At 48.3% G+C, this 20,509-nt stretch overlaps 1 protein-coding gene across 2 annotated transcripts in view; it reads left to right on the top strand.

Moving 5' to 3' along the window:
- The window catches only part of LOC147112203 (dynein heavy chain domain-containing protein 1-like), a 181,202-nt gene that overhangs the window by 155,060 nt on the left and 5,633 nt on the right, over positions 1-20,509 (top strand). The gene's annotated exons all lie outside the window — the stretch shown is intronic.

Below are 20,509 nucleotides of genomic sequence, written 5' to 3'. Positions count from 1 at the left end.
CAGCACCTTTAACCTAGTAAAACGTCCCGAGGCGCTTCACAGGAGCGATTAGCAAATAAAATTTGACACCGAGCCACATAAGGGGATATTAGGACAGGTGAAAGAGGTAGGTTTAAGGAGCGTCTTAAAGGAGGAGAGGCGGGGAGGTTTAGGGAAGAAATTCCAGAGCTCAGGGCCCAGGCAGCTGAAGGCACGGCCGCCAATGGTGGAGCGATGGAAATCGGAGATGCGCAAAAGGTCTTGCATTTCCATAGCGCCTTTCACCACCTCAGGACGTCCCAAGGCGCTTTACAGCCAATGAAGTACTTTTGAAGTGTAGCCACTGTTGTAATGCAAGAAACGCAAAAGCCAATTTGTGCACAGCAAGATCCCACAAATAGCACTGTGATAACGACCAGATAATCAGTTTTAGTGACGTTGGTCGATGGATAAATATTGTCCAGTACACCGGGGACAACTCCCCAGCTCGTCTTCCAACAATGGCCGTGGGATCTTTTACATCCACCTGAAGGGGCATACAGGGCCTCGGTTTAACATCTTATCTGAAAGGCGGCAGCGCTCCCTCAGTACTGCCCCTCCGACAGTGCGGTGCTCCCTCAGTACTGCCCCTCCGACAGTGCGGCGCTCCCTCAGTACTGCCCCTCTGACAATGCGGCGCTCCCTCAGTACTGCCCCTCCGAAAGGGCGGCGCTCCCTCAGTATTGCCCCTCCGAAATGGCAGCGCTCCCTCAGTACTGCCCCTCCGAAAGGGCAGCACTCCCTCAGTACTGCCCCTCCGAAAGGGCAGCACTCCCTCAGTACTGCCCCTCCGACAGTGCGGCGCTCCCTCAGTACTGCCCCTCCGACAGTGTGGGACTCCCTCAGCACTGCCCCTCCGACAGTGCAGCGCTCTCTCAGTACTGCCCCTCCGACAGTGCGGCGCTCCCTCAGTACTGCCCCTCCGACAGTGCGGCGCTCCCTCAGTACCGCCCCTCCGACAGTGCGGCGCTCCCTCAGTACCGCCCCTCCGACAGTGCGGCGCTCCCTCAGTACTGCCCCTCCGACAGTGCGGCGCTCCCTCAGTACTGCCCCTCCGACAGTGTGGGACTCCCTCAGTGCTGCCCCTCCGACAGTGCGGCGCTCCCTCAGTACTGCCCCTCCGACAGTGTGGGACTCCCTCAGTACTGCCCCTCCGACAGTGCAGCGCTCTCTCAGTGCTGCCCCTCCGACAGTGTGGGACTCCCTCAGTACTGCACTGGGAGTGTCAGCCTGGATTATGGGCTAAAGTCTCTGGACTGCACACAGCGGGACAGATTTTCATCTATACAGTCACAGGTTGGCAGGCTGTAACTAGTTGGGTGCTGCAAGGATCAGTGTTGGGGCCTCAGCTATTTGCAATCTATTTTAATGACTTCGATGAGGGGACCGAGTGCAATGTATTCAAGTTTGCTGATGATACAAAGCTAGGTGGGACAGTAAGCTGTGAGGAAATCACAAAGAGTCTGCAAAGGGATATCGATAGACTGAGTGAGTGGGCAATAAGGTGGCAGATGGAGTATAATGTGGGGAAATGGGAGTTTATTCACTTTGGTAGGAAGAATAGAAAAAACAGAATTTTTATTTTTTAAACGGTGAGAACCTATTAAACGTTGGTGTTCAGAGAGATTTAGGTGTCCTAGAACAGGAAACAGAGTTAGCGTGCAGGTACAGCAAGCAGTTAGGAAGGCAAATGGCATGTTGGCCTTTACTGCGAAGGGGCGGGGAGTAGAATAATAGAATGGTTACAGCACAGAAGGAGACCATGCGGCCCGTGCCGGCTCGCTGCGAGAGCACTTCAGCTCGCCCCACCGCCCTTTCCCCGGAGCCCAGCAAATTATTTTCCTTCAGCTCCTTATCCAACTCCCTTTTGAAAGCCGTGATTGAGTCTGCCTCCACCACCCTTTCAGGCAGTGCATAGAAACATAGAAGATAGGAGTAGGCCATTCGGCCCCTCGAGCCTGCTCCGCCATTCAATGAGATCATGGCTGATTATCCAAATTCAGTACCCTGTCCCTGCCTTCTCCCCATATCCCTTGAGCCTTAAGAAATATATCTAACTCCTTCTTGAATATATTTAATGAATTGGCCTCAACTGCCTTCTGTGGTAGAGAATTCCACAGGTTCACCACTCTCTGGGTGAAGAAACTCCTCCTCATCTCAGTCCTAAATGGCTTACCCCTTATCTTTAGACTGTGACCCCTGGTTCTGGACTCCCCCGCCATCAGGAACATCCTTCCTGCATCTAGTCCTGTTATAAAATTCTAAGTTTCAATGAAATCCCCTCTCATTCTTTTAAACTCCAGCGAGTATAAGCCCAATCAACCCAATCTCTCCTCATACGTCATTCCTGCCATCCCAGGTATCAGCCTGGTGAATCTTCGCTGCACTCCCTCCATGGCAAGAACATCCTTCCTCAGATAAGGCGACCAAAACTGCACACAATACTAAGATGTGGTCTCACCAAGGCCCTGTACAACTGTAGCAAGACATCCTTGTTCCTGTACTCGAATCCTCTCGCTACGAAGGCTAACATACCATTTGCCTTATAACCACCTGCTGCACCTGCATGCTTACCTTCAGCGACCGGTGCACAAGGACACCCAGGTCTCGTTGCACTTCCCCTTCTCCCAATCTATTGCCATTCAGATAATAATCTGCCTTCCTGTTTTTGCCACCAAAGTGGATAACCTCACATTTACCCACATTATACTGCATCTGCCCAATTACCCAACCTGTCCAAATCATACTGGAGTTTCTCAACATCCTCCTCACAGCACACACACCCACCCAGCTTTGTGTCGTCTGCAAACTTTGAGATATTACGTCTAGATCATTAATATATATTGTGAATAGCTGGGGTCCAAGGACCGATCCCTGCGGTACCCCACTAGTCACTGCCTGCCACTCGGAAAAAGACCCGTTTATTCCAACTCTTTGCTTCCTGTCTGCCAACCAGTTCTCTATCCAAGTCAGTACCTTGCCCCCAATTCCCATGTGCCTTAACTTTACACACTAATCTCTTATGCGGGACATTATCAAAAGCCTTCTGAAAGTCCAAATACACCACATCCACTGGTTCTCCCTTATCTATTCTACCAGTTACATCCAGTAGATTAGTCAAGCACGATTTACCTTTTGCATTCCAGATCCTAACCACTCGCTGAGTAAAAAAGTTTTGTGCCCTGTACACCCATATCCAAGTCATTAATATATATCAAGAAAAGCAGTGGTCCTAGAACCGACCCCTGGGGAACACCACTGTATACCTTCCTCCTGTCCGATAAACAACCGTTCACCACTATTCTCTGTTTCCTGTCACGGAGCCAATTTCCTTTCCATGCTGCCACTGTCCCTTTTATTCCATGGGCTTCAGCTTTGCTGGTGAGCCTATTATGTGGCACTTCGTCAAACACCTTTTGGAAATCCATGTACACCACGTCAACCCTCTCTGTTACCTCATCAAAAAACTCACAATTTGCCTTTAACAAATCTGTGCTGGCTTTCCTTAATTAACCCACACTTGTCGAAGTGACTGTTAATTTTGTCCCTGATTATTGTTTCTAAAAGCTTTCCTCACTACCTTCTTCTTAGGCAGTCCCCACTACCGAGGTTAAACTGACTGGCCTGTAGTTGCTGGGTTTATCTTTACACCCTTTTTTGAACAAGGGTGTAACATTTGCAATTCTCCAGCCCTCTGGCACCACCCGTTTCTAAGGAGGATTGGAAGATTATGGCCAGTACCTCCACGATTTCTTCCTTCACTTCCCTCAGCATCCTAGGATGCATCCCATCTGGTCCTGGTGACTTATCTACTTTAAGTACAGCCAGCCTTTCTAGTACCTCGTCTTTATCAATTTTTATCCCATCCAGTAATTCCACTACCTCCTCCTTCAGTATGTCTATGGCAGCATAAGAACATAAGAAATAGGAGCAGGAATAGGCCACTTGGCCCCTCGAGCCTGCTCCGCCATTCAATAAGATCATGGCTGATCTTGGGCTCAAAGCCACTTCCCCGCCCACTCCCCATAACCCTTCACTCCCTTATCTTGCAAAAATCTGTCTATCTCCACCTTAAATGTATTTAATGACCCAGCCTCCACGGCTCTCTGGGGCAGAGAATTCCACAGATTTACGACCCTCTGAGAGAAGACATTCCTCCTCATCTCAGTTCTAAAAGGGCGACCCTTTATTCTAAAACTGTGCCCCCGCGTTCTAGATTTGCCCACGACGGGAAACATCCTCTCTGCAGCTACCCTGTCGCGCTCCCTCAGTATCTTAAATGTTTCAATAAGATCACCTCTCATTCTTCTAAATTCCAATGAGTATAGGCCCAGCCTGCTCAACCTTTCCTCATAAGTCAACCCCCTCATCTCTGGAATTAACCTAGTGAATCGTCTCTGAACTGCCTCCAATGCAAGTATATCCTTCCTTACACATCCGGGAAGGCGCCGAACACCTCGAGTCTCTTCGCCAGGAGCAAGCAGAAGCCAAGCGCAGGCAGCGCAAGGAGCGCACATCAACCCAAGCACCCCACCCACCGTCTGCCCCACCTGTGACAGAGACTGTAGGTCCTGCATTGGACTCATCAGTCACCTGAGAACTCATTTTTAATGTGGAAGCAAGTCATCCTCGGTTCTGCCTAAGAAGTAGCAAGAAGATCCTTCCTTAAATAAGGAGACCAAAACTGTACGCAGTACTCGAGGTGTGGTCTCACCAATACCCTGTACAGTTGTAGCAGGACTTCCCTGCTTTTATACTCCAACCCCTTTGAAAGGCCAACATTCCATTTGCCTTTTTGATTACTTGCTGTACCTGCATGCTAACTTTTTGTGTTTCATGCACAAGGACCCCCAGGTCCCTCTGAACTGTAGCATTTTGTAATCTCTCCCCATTTAAATAATAATTTGCTTTTTTATTTTTCCTTCCAAAGTGGATAACCTCACACTTTCCCACATTATACTCCATCTGTCAAATGTTTGCCCACTCACCTAGCCTGTCTATATCCCTTTGCAGGTTCTTTGAGTCCTCTGCACAACTTGCTTTCCCACCCATCTTTGTATCATCTGCAAACTTGGCTACATTACACTCGGTCCCTTCATCCAAGTCATTAATGTAGATTGTAAATAGCCGAGGCCCCAGCACCGATCCCTGTGGAACCCCACTGGTTCCCGTTTGCCAACTGGAAAATGACCCATTTATCCCGACTCTCTGCTTTCTGTTAGTTATCCAATTTTCTATCCATGCTAATATATTACCCCCAACTCCGTGAGCTCTTATCTTATGCAGTAACCTTTTATGTGGCACCTTATTGAATGCCTTCTGGAAATCCAAATACACCACATCCACTGGTTCACCTTTGAGGAGGTAACGAGCAGGGTGGACAAAGAACTCCAGCAAATTTGTTAAACATGATTTCCCTTTCATAAAACCATGCTGACTCTGCTTGACTGCATTATGATTTTCCAAATGCCCTGCTACTGCTTCCTTAATGAAGGACTCCAGCATTTTCCCAACGACAGATGTTAGGCTAACTGGTCTATAGTTTCCTGTTTTCTGTCTCCCTCCTTTCTTAAATAGGGGTGTTACATTTGCGGTTTTCCAATCCACTGGGACCTCTCCAGAGTCCAGGGAATTTTGGTATATTGCAACCAATGCATCCACTATCGCTGCAGCCACTTCTTTTAAGACCCTGGGATGCAGGCAGTCTGGTCCAGGGGACTTGTCGTCTTTTAGTCCCATTATTTTACCAAGTACTATTTCCTTAGTGACAGTGATTGTCTTTAGATCCCCCCTCCCTGTTCCCCTTGATTATCCATTATTGGGATGTTGTTAGTGTCTTCCACAGTGAAGACAGATACAAAATATTTGTTCAGAGTCTCTGCCATTTTCCCGTTCCCCATTAGTAATTCCCCAGTCTCATCCTCTAAGGGACCAACATTTACTTTAGTTACTCTCTTCCTTTTTATATACCTGTAGAAGCTCTTACTGTTTTATTGTTTCTTGCCAGTTTACTCTCATAATTCATCTTCACTCTCTTTATTATTTTTTTAGTCATCCTTTGCTGGTTTTTAAAAATTTCCCAATCCTCTGGTCTCCCACCAATCTTGGCAACATTGTTAGCCTTCGTTTTCAATTTGATACCATCCTTTACTTCCTTACTTAACCAAGGATGGTGCTCCCTTCTCTTAAAATCTTTCTCTCTCACTGGAATATATTTTTGTTGAGAGTTATCAAATAAGAGCATCTTCTTCCTTGGTGAAGACCGATGTAAAGTACTCGTTTAGTACCTCAGCCATACCCTCTGCCTCTATGCGTAGGTCTCCTTTTTGATCCCTAATCGGCCCCACCCCTCCTCTTACTACCCATTTACTATTTATATGCCTATAGAAGACTTCTGGATTACCTTTTATGTTGGCTGCCATTCTATTCTCATACGTTCTCTTTGCCCTTCTTATTTTCTTTTTACTTCTCTGAACTTTCCATATTGAACCTCGTTCTCAGATGTATTCTCAGCCTGACATCTGTCATACGCGCCCTTCTTCTGCATCATCTTACTCTCGATCTCTTTCGGCATCCAGGGAGCTCTGGCTTTGGTTGCCCTACCTTTCCCCCTCGTGGGAATGTACCTCGACTGTACCCGAATCTATATTAATGATTTGGAGGAGGGGACCGAGTGTAACATATCAAAGTTTGCAGATGATACTAAGATGGGAGGAAAAGTAGTGAGTGAGGAAGACATAAAAAACCTGCAAGGGGACATAGACAGGCTAAGTAAGTGGGCAGAGATTTGGCAGATGGAATACAATACTGGAAAGTGTGAGGTTATGCACTTTGGCAGGAAAAATCGTAGAGCAAGTTATTATCTTAATGGCAAGAAACTGGAAAGTACTGAAGTACAAAGGGATCTGGGGGTCCTGGTGCACGAAACTCAAAAGGTTAGTATGCAGGTGCAGCAAGTGATTAAGAAGGCCAATGGAATGTTGGCTTTCATTGCTAGGGGGATAGAATATAAAAATAGGGAGGTATTGCTTCAGTTGTACAAGGTATTGGTGAGACCGCATCTGGAATACTGCGTACAGTTTTGGTGTCCATACTTAAGAAAGGACATACTTGCTCTCGAGTCAGTACAAAGAAGGTTCACTTGGTTAATCCCAGGGATGAGGGGATGGACATATGAGGAGAGGTTGAGTAGATTGGGACTCTACTCATTGGAGTTCAGAAGAATGAGAGGCGATCTTATTGAAACATATAAGATTGTGAAGGGGTTGGATCGGGTGGATGCGGGGAGGATGTTCCCGATGATGGGTGAAACTAGAACTAGGGGGCATAGTCTTAGAATAAGGGGCTGCTCTTTCAAAACTGAGATGAGGAGGAACTACTTCACTCAGAGGGTGGTAGGTCCATGGAATATGCTGCCCCAAAAAGCTGTAGAAGCTACATCATTACTTCTAGGAAACTGTCTATTTCTGTTTTAAATTTATGTAAAGGGAATTAAGGGTTACGGGGAGCGGGCAGGAATTTGGACATGAGTCCAGGTTCGGATCGGTCATGGCCCTGTGGGTAGCGGAGCGGGCCCAGGGGCCGTGTAGCCTGATCCTGCTCCTATTTCGTGTGTCTAATTCTGTTAGATTCAGGAGATGGTTCTGTGATAGTGGATTGGCGGTTAGGATCAGATCAGCCATGATCTTATTGAATGGTGGAGCAGGCTCGAGGGGCCGATTGGCCAACTCCTGCTCCTATTTCTTATGTTCTTATGAACCATCTCCTCTTTAAAGGCAGCCCATTATTCGATTACAGTTTTGCCTGCCAATCTTTGATTCAAATTTACCCGGGCCAGATCCGTTCTCAACCCACTGAAATTGGCCCTCCTCCAGTTAAGTTTTTTTTACTCTAGATTGCTCTTGGTTCTTTTCCATAGCTAATCTAAACCTTATGATACTATGATCACTGTTCCCTAAATGTTCACCTACAGACACTTGCTCCAGTTGACCCACCTCATTCCCCAGAATCAGATCCAGCAATGCCTTCTTTCTCGTTGGGCTGGAAACGTACTGATCAAGAAATTTCTCCTGAACACACTTCAGAAATTCTTCCCCCTCTCTGCCCCTTACACTATTACTATCGCAGTCTATATTAGGATAGTCGAAGTCCCCCATTATCACTGCTCTATAGCATCTCCCTGTAATTTCTCTGCAAATTTGCTCCTTCATATTTTTCCCACTAGTTGGTGGTCTATAGAATACACCTAGTAGTGTAATGGCACCTCTATTATTGCTTAACTCCAGCCATATAGATTCTGGACTTGACCCCTCCAGGACATCCACTCTCTCCAGCACTGTAACATTCTCCTTAACCAATAGGGTCAGAGTCATAACGGCACAGAAGGAGGCCATTCGGCCCATCTAGTCGGTGCCGGCTCTCTGTAGAGCAATCCAGTCAGTCCCATTCCCCCGCTCTATCCCCGGAGCCCTGCAAGTTTATTTCCCTCAAGTGCCTATCCAGTCTCCCCTTGAAAACATCGAGTGTCTCTGCTTCCACCGCTTCCGTCGGCAGCGAGTTCCAGGTCCTCACCACTCGCTGCGTAAAAATGTTTTTCCTCACGTCCCCCCTGTATCTCTTGCCCAAAACCTTAAATCTGTGTCCCCTAGTCCTTGTACCATCAACTAGTGGGAACAGCCTTTCCCCGTCTAGCCTATCCAAACCCGTCATAATCTTGTACACCTCTATCAAATCACCCCTCAACCTCCTTTGCTCTAATGAAAACAAATCCAGCTTCTCCAACCTGTCCTTGTAGCTAAGATCCCCCATCCCCAGAACCATTCTGGTAAATCTCCTCTGCACCCTCTCAAGGGCCTTCACATCCTTCCTAAAGTGTGGTGACCAGAACTGGACGCAATACTCCAGTTGTGGCTTAATCAGCACTTTATAAAGGTTCAGCATAACTTCTCTACTTTTGTACTCAATACCTCTATTTATGAAGCCCAAGATCCCATATGCTTTGCTAACCACTCTCTCAATATGTCCCGCCACCTTCAGGGACCTATGCACATTAACTCCCAGGTCCCTCTGTCCCTGCACACTCTTTAAAACTGTGCCATTAAGTGTATATTGCCTCTCCCTGTTCCTTCTGCCAAAATGCATCACCTCACACTTCTCTGTATTAAATTCCATCTGCCACTTGTCTGCCCATTCTGCTAGCCTGTCTATGTCCTGTTGCAGTCGATTGGTATCATCATCACTGTTTGCCACACCCCCAAGTTTGGTGTCATCGGTAAATTTAGAAATTTTACTCTGTATTCCAATATCCAGGTCATTTATATATATCAAAAAAAGCAGTGGCCCCAACACTGACCCTTGGGGAACACCACTGTCTACCATCCTCCAGTCTGAAAAACAGCCATTTACCACAACTCGCTGTTTTCTGTCCTTAAGCCAATTCCTTATCCAAGCTGCCACTGACCCACCTATTCCATGAGCCTCAATTTTGTTAACCAGCCTTCTATGTGGTACTTTGTCAAATGCCTTCCGAAAATCCATGTAGACAACATCCATTGCATTCCCTTCATCAATCCTCTCTGTTACTTCATCAAAAAATTCAATTAGATTAGTCAAACATGATCTGCCTTTTACAAATCCGTGTTGGCTCTCCTTAATTAGCTTAAACCTCTCCAAATGCCCGTTAATTTTTTCCTTGATTATTGTTTCTAAAACTTTACCCACCACTGATGTTAAACTGACCGGCCTGTAGTTACTAGGATTGTCCTTACAATCTTTCCTGAACAATGATGTCACATTTGCCACTTTCCAATCCTCTGGCACCTCCCCCACATCTAGGGAAGATTGGAAAATTATGGCAAGCCCTTCCGCTATCTCCTCCCCCAATTCCCTTAGCAATCTGGGATGCAAGCTATCTGGACCAGGCGACTTGTCCACTCTAAGCATACCCAGCCTTTCTAGTACATCCTGTCTAATCAATTTTCACCCCTTCCATTGCTTCTACCTTTTCCACTTCTACCAATATTTTGTCAGCATCCACCTCCTTAGTAAACACCGATACAAAGTACTCATTGAGTATTCTAGCCTTGCCCTGCGCCTCTAAGCATATATCACCTATTTTGTCTCTAATAGGCCCCACCCCGCCTCTTACTACCCGCTTACTGTTTACATGCCGGTAGAAGATTTTTGGGTTCCCTTTTATGTTAACCGCCATTCTACTCTCATATTCTCTCTTTGCCAATCTTATTTTCATCTTCACATCCCCTCTCAACTTATTGTATTTGGTCTGGTTCTCCCTTGAAGAATTCACCTGACATGCATCATACACCCTCTTTTTTTGTTTCATTATCTTCTCTATCTCCCTCGTCATCTAAGGAGCCCTTGGTTTGGTTCGCTTTCCCTTCCCTCTTGTTGGAATGTACCGAGCCTGTAATTGGAACATCTCCTCCTTAAAGATCACCCATTGTTCTGTTACAGTTTTTCCTGTCAGTCTTTGGTTCCATTTTACCCTGGCTCGATCCTTTCACATCCCATTGAAGTTAGCCCTATTCCAGTTTAGAAGTTCCACTCTAGATTGCTCCTTGCTCCTCTCCATTGCTAATCTAAATCTTATGATACGATGATCACTCGTACCCAAGTGTTCTCCCACAGACACTTGGTCGACCTGGCCCACCTCATTCCCCAGCACCAGATCCAGCAATGCCTCCTTCCTAGTTGGGCCAAGAACATATTGGTCAAGGAAATTCACCTGAACACATTTCAGAAATTCCTCCCCCTCCTTTCCCTTTACCCTAGCATTATCCCAATCGATATTTGGGTAATTAAAGTCCCCCAATATCAGCACTCTATAGCTCTTGCATATCTCTGCGATTTCCCTGCAGATTTGCTCCTCTACCTCCCTCTCACTATTTGGAGGCCTGTAGAATACCCCCAATAGTGTGATCATACCCTTTTTGCTCCTTAACTCTAACCAAATGGATTCTGTCCTTGTCCCCTCAAGAACATCCTTCCTTTCCAACACTACAATGTCTTCCTTAATCAGCACTGCCACCCACCTCCCTTTTGTCCTTCCCTATCTTTTCTGAACACCTTGTACCCTTGAATATTAAGTGCCCAGTTCTCACCGTTTTTAAGCCACGTTTCCGTTATTGCCACAACATCATATTGCCACACGGCTAATTGTGCTTTTAGCTCACCAACCTTATTCACCACACTTTGTGCATACACGTACATGCATTCTAAACCCATTTTAAAAATTTTCGTAGTCTTTCTTGATCTGCTCCTATCTAATATGGTACTACTACCGCCTCTAGTACTATCTTCTCTAGTACTATCCAACACACTCACTCTTTTATGCACCTTATTCCTCTTTTCTACTCCTATATGCTGGTGCCCATCCCCCTGCCAAGCTAGTTTAAACCCTCCCCAACAGCACTAGCAAACCTCCCCGTGAGAATATTGGTCCCGGCTCTGTTGAGGTGTAACCTGTCCAGCTTGTACAGGCCCCACCTTCCCCAGAAACGGTCCCAATGCCTCAGGAATCTAAAGCCCTCCCTCCTGCACCATCTATCCTCTACCAACCTGCCCCCGCCACACAGTGCTGCCCCCCAATTATCAAAATCCACGACAAGGCCTTGGACAACGTGGACCACTTTCCATACCTCGGGAGCCTACTGTCAACAAGGGCAGACATCGATGACGAAGTCCAACACCGCCTTCAGTGTGCCAGTGCAGCCTTTGGTTGTTTGAAGACCAGGACCTCAAACCCGGCACCAAGCTCATGGTCTACAGAGCAGCAGTGATACCCACCCTCCTGTATGCCTCAGAGACATGGACCATGTACAGCAGGCACCTCAAAGCACTGGAGAGGTACCACCAATGCTGCCGCCGCAAGATCCTGCAAACCCACTGGCGGGATAGGCGCACCAACGTCAGTGTTCTCGCTCAGGCCAACATCCCCAGCATCGAAGCTTTGACCATGCTCGATCAGCTCCGATGGACGGGTCACATTGTCCGCATGCCCGATACGAGACTCCCAAAACAAGCGCTCTACTCGGAGCTCCGGCACGGCAAGAGAGCCCCAGGTGGGCAGAGGAAACGCTTCAAGGACACCCTCAAAGTCTCCTTGAAAAAGTGCAACATCTCCACCGACACCTGGGAATCCCTGGCCCAAGACCGCACAAAGTGGAGGCGAAGCATCCGGGAAGGCGCCAAACACCTCAAATCTCTTCGCCGGAAGCCAAGCGCAAGGAGCGCACGTCAACCCAAGCACCCCACCCACCCGCCCCTTCAACCACCGTCTGCCCCACCTGTGACAGAGACTGGCATCGGACTCATCAGTAACCTGAGAACTCATTTTTAATGTGGAAGCAAGTGATCTTCGGTTCCGAGGGACTGCCTAAGAAGACGACCATCTCTCCAGCCACGTATTCATCTGTTCTATCCTCCTATTCCTGTACTCACTAGCACGTGGCACCGGGAGTATTCCGGAGATTACTACCTTTGAGGTCCTGCTTTTTAATCTCTCTCCTAGCTCTCTAAACTCTGCCTGCAGGACCTCATCCCTCTTTCTGCCTATGTCATTGGTACCGATACGGACAGTCGGGACCAGCGGGAGCAGCGAGGAGGAGCTCGGGAGAAAACCCGGCGACCAGCGAGGCCCGAGACCAGTCGGGAGCAGCGTGGTGAGACCGGTATAAAAACCGGAGAGAGGCGAGGCCAGAGACCAGTCGGGACCAGCGGGAGCAGCGAGGAGGAGCTCGGGAGAAAACCCGGCGACCAGCGAGGCCCGAGACCAGTCGGGAGCAGCGTGGTGAGACCGGTATAAAAACCGGAGAGAGGCGAGGCCCGAGACCAGTCGGGACCAGCGGGAGCAGCGAGGAGGAGCTCGGGAGAAAACCCGGCGACCAGCGAGGCCCGAGACCAGTCGGGAGCAGCGTGGTGAGACCGGTATAAAAACCGGAGAGAGGCGAGGCCCGAGACCAGTCGGGACCAGCGAGGAGGAGCTCGGGAGAAAACCCGGCGACCAGCGAGGCCCGAGACCAGTCGGGAGCAGCGTGGTGAGACCGGTATAAAAACCGGAGAGAGGCGAGGCCCGAGACCAGTCGGGACCAGCGAGGAGGAGCTCGGGAGAAAACCCGGCGACCAGCGAGGCCCGAGACCAGTCGGGAGCAGCATGGTGAGACCGGTATAAAAACCGGAGAGAGGCGAGGCCCGACCAACTCAGCAGCGGGGAGAGAGGTGAAAAGTAATCAGTGTGTGACGTCACCAGGGAGCAGGTAGGTGATTGGTTGGTGAGTATTTCTCTTTTTTCAATACAAGCTTGAATTCTGTGGTGTTAAATTTCTGTGGTGTAGTGGGGATAGTTGGTAAATAAAGCGCCCTAGAGCATACCTGTAACTGGGGTATTGAATAAATTTTTTAAAAGTAATTAAAGGGGTAAGTCATGGCAGGAGAGTTCAGACCCGTGCTCTGCTCCTCCTGCTCTATGTGGGAAGTCAGGGATGCTGCCAGTGTCCCTGACGACCATGTGTGCGGGAAATGCATCCAGCTGCAGCTACTTGTAGACCGCATTGCGGCGCTCGAGCTGCGGGTGGATGAATTTTGGAGCGTGCGCGATGCTGAAAGGCTCGTGGATAACACGTTTAGCGAGTTGTGCACGCCTCAGGGTAGGGCAGCACAGGGGGTGACCATCAGGCGGAGCAACAAAGGCAGGCAGGTAGTGCAGGGAACCCCTGCGGACATCCCCCTTTCAAACAAGTATACCGCTTTGGATACTGTTGAGGGGGGTGACTCACCAGGGGAAGGCAGCAGCGGCCAACTTCCTGGCACTGGGGGTGCTCCTGCTGCCTAGGAAGGGGGGAAAAAGAGTGGGAGAGCAATAGTGGTAGGGGATTCTATAGTAAGGGGAACAGATAGGCGTTTCTGTGGCCGTAGACGTGAATCCAGGATGGTTTGTTGCCTCCCTGGTGCCAGGGTCAAGGATGTCACTGAGCGGCTGCAGGGCATTCTGGAGGGGGAGGGTGAACAGCCAGTGGTCGTGGTCCACATTGGTACCAACGACATAGGTAAAAAGAGGGATGAGGTCCTGCAGCAAGAATTTAGGGAGCTAGGTGAAGGATTAAGGAGCAGGACCTCAAAGGTTGTAATCTCTGGATTACTCCCGGTGCCACGTGCTAGTAAGTATAGGAATAGGAAGATAGAACAGATGAATGCGTGGCTAAAGGGATGGTGCAGGGGGGAGGGCTTTAGTTTCCTGGATCACTGGGTCTGCTTCTGGGAAAGGTGGGACTTGTACAAGTCGGACGGTTTACACCTGAACCAGGGGGGAACCAATATCCTTGCGGGGAGGTTTGCTAGCACTGCTGGGGAGGGTTTAAACTACTTGGCAGGGGGTTGGGGTACAGAGTGGAGCTATAGTAGGGGGTGATTTACGGCCAAATACAGAGGGAAAAACAAGTCAGCTGGGAAGGCAGAGCAAATATGTGAAGGCAAAAGAGAATATGGCAGGGCTGGAAGGCATTTATTTTAATGCAAGGAGTCTTGCAAATAAGGTGGATGAACTGAAGTTGTTGTTGAACACATGGGAGTACGATATTGTTGCTATCACGGAGACATGGTTGAGGGAGGGTCAGGACTGGCAGCTCAATATTCCGGGGTATAGAATCTTCAGGCGAGACAGAGGGGGGTGTAAAAGGGGAGGGGGTGTTGCAATATTAATTAAGGAGTCAATTACTGCTGTAAGGAGGGATGATATATTAGCGGGTTCCTCTAATGAGGCCATATGGGTAGAACTTAAAAACAAAAAGGGGGCAAGCACTTTGCTGGGAGTGTACTATAGGCCCCCAAACAGTCAGGGGGAGATAGAGGAACAGATATGTAGGCAAATCTCAGAGAAGTGCGAAAATAATAGGGTAATAATAGTGGGGGATTTCAACTTCCCCAATATAAATTGGGACAGTCAGAGTGTAAAAGGCTTAGAGGGTGCAGAATTCTTAAAGTGCATCCAGGAGAGCTTTTTGAGCCAACATGTAGAAAGTCCTACAAGAGAGGGGGCGGTACTGGACCTAATTCTGGGGAATGTAGCCGGGCAAGTGGTGGAAGTGTCAGTAGGAGAGCATTTTGGCGAAAGTGACCATAATTCGGTGAGATTTAAGGTGGTCATGGAAAAAGACAAAGACGGCCCGGAAATAAGGGTTCTAAATTGGGGGAAGGCCGATTTTAATATGATAAGGCAGGATCTGGCCAAAGTGGACTGGGAGCAGCTGCTTATAGGAAAATCCACATCAAAACAGTGGGAGACTTTCAGAAGGGAAATAGAGAGAGTACAACGCCAACATGTTCCTGTAAAGGTCAAGGGTGGGACCAACAAGCAAAGGGAACCTTGGATGACAAGGGATATACAAAAATGCATTAGAAATAAAAGGGGGGCTTTTGGCAGTTACAAAAGACTAAAGACAGAAGAAGCCCTAGAGGAGTATAAAAAGTGCAGGGGCATACTTAAAAAAGAAATTAGGAGGGCGAGGAGGGGCCATGAAATAACACTGGCGAGCAAAATAAAGGAAAATCCTAAGATGTTTTATAAGTATATTAAGGGCAAGAGGATAACCAGGGAAAGGGTAGGGCCCATTAGGGACCAAAGTGGCAATCTGTGTGTAGAGCCAGAGGATGTAGGCGGGGTTTTAAATGAATTTTTTGCATCTGTGTTCACTATGGAGAAAGACGATGCAGACATAGAAATCGGGCAAGGGGACTGTGACATACTTGAACATATTAGCATCGAGAGGGAGGAGGTGCTAGCGGTTTTAGCGGGCCAAAAAGTGGATAAATCCCCAGGCCTGGACGAGATGTATCCCAGGCTGCTGTGGGAGGCAAGGGAGGAGATTGCAGGGGCTCTGACACTAATTTTCAGAACCTCTCTGGCCACAGGGGATGTACCAGAGGACTGGAGAACAGCTAACGTAGTACCATTATTCAAGAAGGGTAGCAGGGATAAACCAGGGAATTACAGGCCAGTGAGTCTAACATCTGTGGTGGGGAAATTATTGGAAAAAATTCTGAGGGACAAAATTAATCTCCACTTGGAGAGGCAAGGATTAATCGGGGATAGTCAGCATGGCTTTGTCAAGGGTAAATCATGTCTAACAAATCTGATCGAATTTTTCGAGGGGGTGACTAGTGGGGTGGATGAGGGAAATGCTGTGGATGTGGTGTACATGGACTTCAGTAAAGCTTTTGACAAAGTCCCGCATAGGAGACTGGTCAAGAAGGTAAGAGCCCATGGGATCCAGGGTGCCTTGGCGCGTTGGATCCTAAACTGGCTGAGTGGCAGGAGGCAGAGGGTGATGGTCGAAGGTTGCTTTTGTGACTGGAAGCCTGTGTCCAGTGGGGTACCTCAGGGATCGGTGCTGGGTCCCTTATTGTTTGTGATCTACATAAATGATTTGGATGAGAATGTAAAAGGTATGATCAGTAAGTTCGCAGATGACACAAAAATTGGTGGGGTGGTAAATTGCGAGGAGGAAAGCCTCCGGCTACAGGACGATATAAACGGGTTGGTCAGATGGGCGGAAAAGTGGCAAATGGAATTTAACCCTGAAAAGTGCGAGGTGATGCATTTTGGACGGACAAATAAGGCAAGGGAATACACAATGAGTGGTAGGACCCTAGGAAGTACAGAGGGTCAGAGGGACCTTGGTGTACATGTACATAGATCCCTGAAGGCAGCGGAGCAGGTAGATAAGGTGGTTAAAAAGGCATATGGGATACTTGCCTTCATTAGCCGAGGCATAGAATATAAGAGCAGGGAGGTTATGATGGAGCTGTACAAAACGCTGGTGAGGCCACAGCTGGAGTACTGTGTGCAGTTCTGGTCGCCTCACTATAGGAAGGATGTGATTGCTTTGGAGAGGGTGCAGAGAAGATTCACCAGGATGTTACCTGGGATGGAGCGCCTCAGCTATGAAGAGAGGCTGGACAGGCTGGAGTTGTTTTCCTTGGAGCAGAGAAGGCTGAGGGGGGACCTGATTGAGGTGTACAAAATAATGAGGGGCATAGATAGGGTAGATAAAGAGGAACTTTTCCCCTTAGTAGGGGGGTCAATAACAAGGGGGCAAAGATTCAGGGTAAGGGGCAGGAGATTTAGAGGGGATTTGAGGAGGAACTTTTTCACCCAGAGGGTGGTTGGAATGTGGAACTCAATGCCTGAAAGGGTGGTGGAGGCAGGAACCCTCACAACATTCAAGAAGCATTTGGATGAGCACTTGAAATGCCATTGCATACAAGGCTATGGACCAAATGCTGGAAAATGGGATTAGACTGGACAGGGATGGATGGGCGGCGCAGACACGATGGGCCGAAGGGCCTCTTTCTGTGCTGTAAAACTCTATGACTCTATGACCTTTAGCTGTTCACCCTCCCCCCTCAGTGTTCTGCAGCCGCTCAGTGACTTCCTTGACGCTGGCAGCTGAGCCACCCGTGGTGCCATGGACTTGACTCTGGCTGCTTTCCCCAGAGGAACCATCGCCCTCACCAGTACTCAGAACAGAATACTGGTTGGAGAGCGCGATGCACTCCGGGGACTCCTGCACTACCTGCCTGGTCTTCCTCTCTGTCTGGCGGTCACCCATTCCCTCTCTGCCTGCGCACTCCTTAGCTGCGGAGTGACCACCTCCTGAAATGGGCTATCCATGTAGCTCTCAGCCTCGCGGATGCACCGCAGTGTCACCAGCTGCTGCTCAAGCTCCAAAACCCAGGGCTCGAGCTCCTCCAGCTGACGACACTTCCTGCACGTGGTTGTCCAGGACACAGGAAGTGTCCTGGAGTCCCCACATGACACAGGGTGTGCATTCCACAGGACTGAGCTGCCCGGCCATGCCTTTATTTATTCGACTATTAACTAACTTTACAGAAACTTAAGACAAAGATGTCACAGAATCACAGAAATTTGCAGCACAGAAGACCATTTGGCCCATCTTGTCCGTGCCGGCCGAAAAAGAGCTATCCAGCCTAATCCCGCTTTCCAGCTCTTGGTCCGTAGCCCTGTGGGTTACGGCACTTCAAGCACATATCCAAGCACTTTTTAAATGCGATGAGGGTTTCTGCCTCTACCACCCTTTCAGGCAGTGAGTTCCAGACCCCCACCACCCTCTGGGTGAAAAAGTTCTCATCAACTCCCCTCTAAACCTCCGACCAATTACTTTAAATCTATGCCCCCTGGTTATTGACCCTTCTGCTAAGGGAAATAGGTCCTCCCTATCCACTCTATCGAGGCCTCTCATAATTTTATACACCTCAATAAGGTCTCCCCTCAGCCTCCTCTGTACCAAAGAAAACAACCCCAGCCTCTCCAATCTTTCCTCATAGCTAAAATTCCCCAGCCCAGGCAACATCCTCGTAAATCTCCTCTGCACCCTCTCCAGTGCAATCACAGCCTTCCTGTAATGTGGTGACCAGAACTGCACGCAGTACTCTAGCTGCGGCCTAACTAGTGTTTTATACAGTTCAAGAATAACCTCCCTGCTCTTATATTCTATGACTCGGCTAATAAAGTCAAGTGTCCCATATGCCTTCTTAACCACCTTATCTACCTTGTCCTGCTACCTTCAGGGATCTGTGGACGTGCACTCCAAGGTCCCTCTGATCCTCTACACTACTCAGTGTCCTACCATTTAATGTGTATTCCCTTGCCTTGTTAGCCCTCCCCAAATGCATTACCTCACACTTCTCCGGATTGAATTCCATTTGCCACTGTTCTGCCCACCTGACCAGTCCATTGATATCTTCCTGCAGTCTACAGCTTCCTTCTTCATTATCAACCACACGGCCAATTTTTGTATCATCTGCAAACTTCTTAATCATACCCCCTACATTCAAGTCCAAATCATTGATATACACCGCAAAAAGCCAAGGACCCAGTACTGAGCCCTGCGGAACCCCACTGGAAACAGCCTTCCAGTCACAAAAACACCCTTCGACCTTTACCCTTTGTTTCCTGCCTCTGAGCCAATTCTGGATCAACTTGACACTTTGCCCTGGATCCCATGGGCTTTTACTTTCGTGACCAGTCTGCCATGCGGGACCTTGTCAAAAGGCCTTGCTAAAGTCCATATAGACTACATCAAACGCACTACCCTCATCGACCCTCCTTGTTACCGCCTCAAAAAATTCAATCAATTTAGTCAGACACGACCTTCCCTTAACAAATCCGTGCTGACTGTCCCTGATTAATCCGTGTCTTTCTAAATGAAGATTTATCCTGTCCTTCAGAATTCTTTCCAATAATTTTCCCACCACCGAGGTTAGGCTAACTGGCCTGTAATTACTCGGTCTATCCTTTTCTCCCTTTTTAAACAGTGGTACCACATTAGCAGTCCTCCAGCACCACACCTGAAGCCAGAGATGTATCTAATTCAAGTTATTAATATAATATAGTATTAACAGTTACTAATTTAATATAGTATTAACACATTAAATTAGAGTACAAGAGTAAGGAAGTCTTACTACAATTGTACAGGGCTTTGGTGAGACCACACCTGGAGTACTGGGCACAGGTTTGGTCTCCTTATCTGATAAAGGATATACTCGCTTGGGATGAGAGGGCTGTCCTGTGAGGAGAGATTGTGTAGAATGGGCCGATACTCTCTGGAGTTTAGAAGAATGAGAGGTGATCTCATTGAAACATATAAGATTCTGAGGGGGATTGACAGGGTTGATGCCGAGAGGCTGTTTCCCCTGGCTGGAGAGTCTCGAACCAAGGGTCACAGTCCCAGGATAAGGGGTCGGCCATTTAGGACTGAGATGAGGAGGAATTTCTTCACTCAGAGGGCGGTGAATCTTTGGAATTCTCTGCCCCAGAGGGCTGTGGAGGCTCAGTCGTTGAGTATATTCAAGGCTGAGATCGAGAGATTTTTGGACTCTAGGGGAATCGAGGGATATGGGGATCGGGTGGGAAAGTGAAGTTGAGGTCGATGATCAGCCATGATCTTATTGAATGGCGGAGCAGGCTCGAGGGGCCGACTCCCGCTCCTATTTCTTTTGTTCTTATGTTATGTTCTATACCTGTGGACCGTTCTAGAAGCTGCCTGTGTTTCATTTCCAGTGATTTAAACGGGCGGACGATTTGTGCCCGCATGTTCAAAATCCCTCTACCCCAGTATGTCGAAACCTAATGACACTACTGTGGCCCTGTCAGAATTTACCATTTGCTCCCTGTCGCCGTTCATTGGTGTCATTTGGACTGTGACAAAGGAACGCTCAGTTATATACCGGCAGCCATATTGCGCAGAGTAAGATCCCACACACAGCAAATGTGACGAACAGCTGGTTAATCTGTGTTATGTGGAGAGATTAGAGAAGCAGGTGTTGGTCTCCTTAGAGCAGAGCAGATTAAGGGGAGATTTAATAGAGGTGTTCAAAATTATGAGAGGTTTTGATAGAGTAAAGAAGAAACAGTTCCCACTGACAGAAGGGTCGGTAACCAGAGGACACAGATTTA

The sequence above is a fragment of the Somniosus microcephalus genome, chromosome 10, assembly GCF_052327205.1.
Source record: "Somniosus microcephalus isolate GS21.2 chromosome 10, FLI_Smic_1.0, whole genome shotgun sequence".
Lineage (NCBI taxonomy): Eukaryota > Metazoa > Chordata > Chondrichthyes > Squaliformes > Somniosidae > Somniosus > Somniosus microcephalus.
The sequence above is the reverse complement of the archived record's forward strand: the minus strand, read 5'-3'. Positions and strand labels throughout refer to the sequence as shown.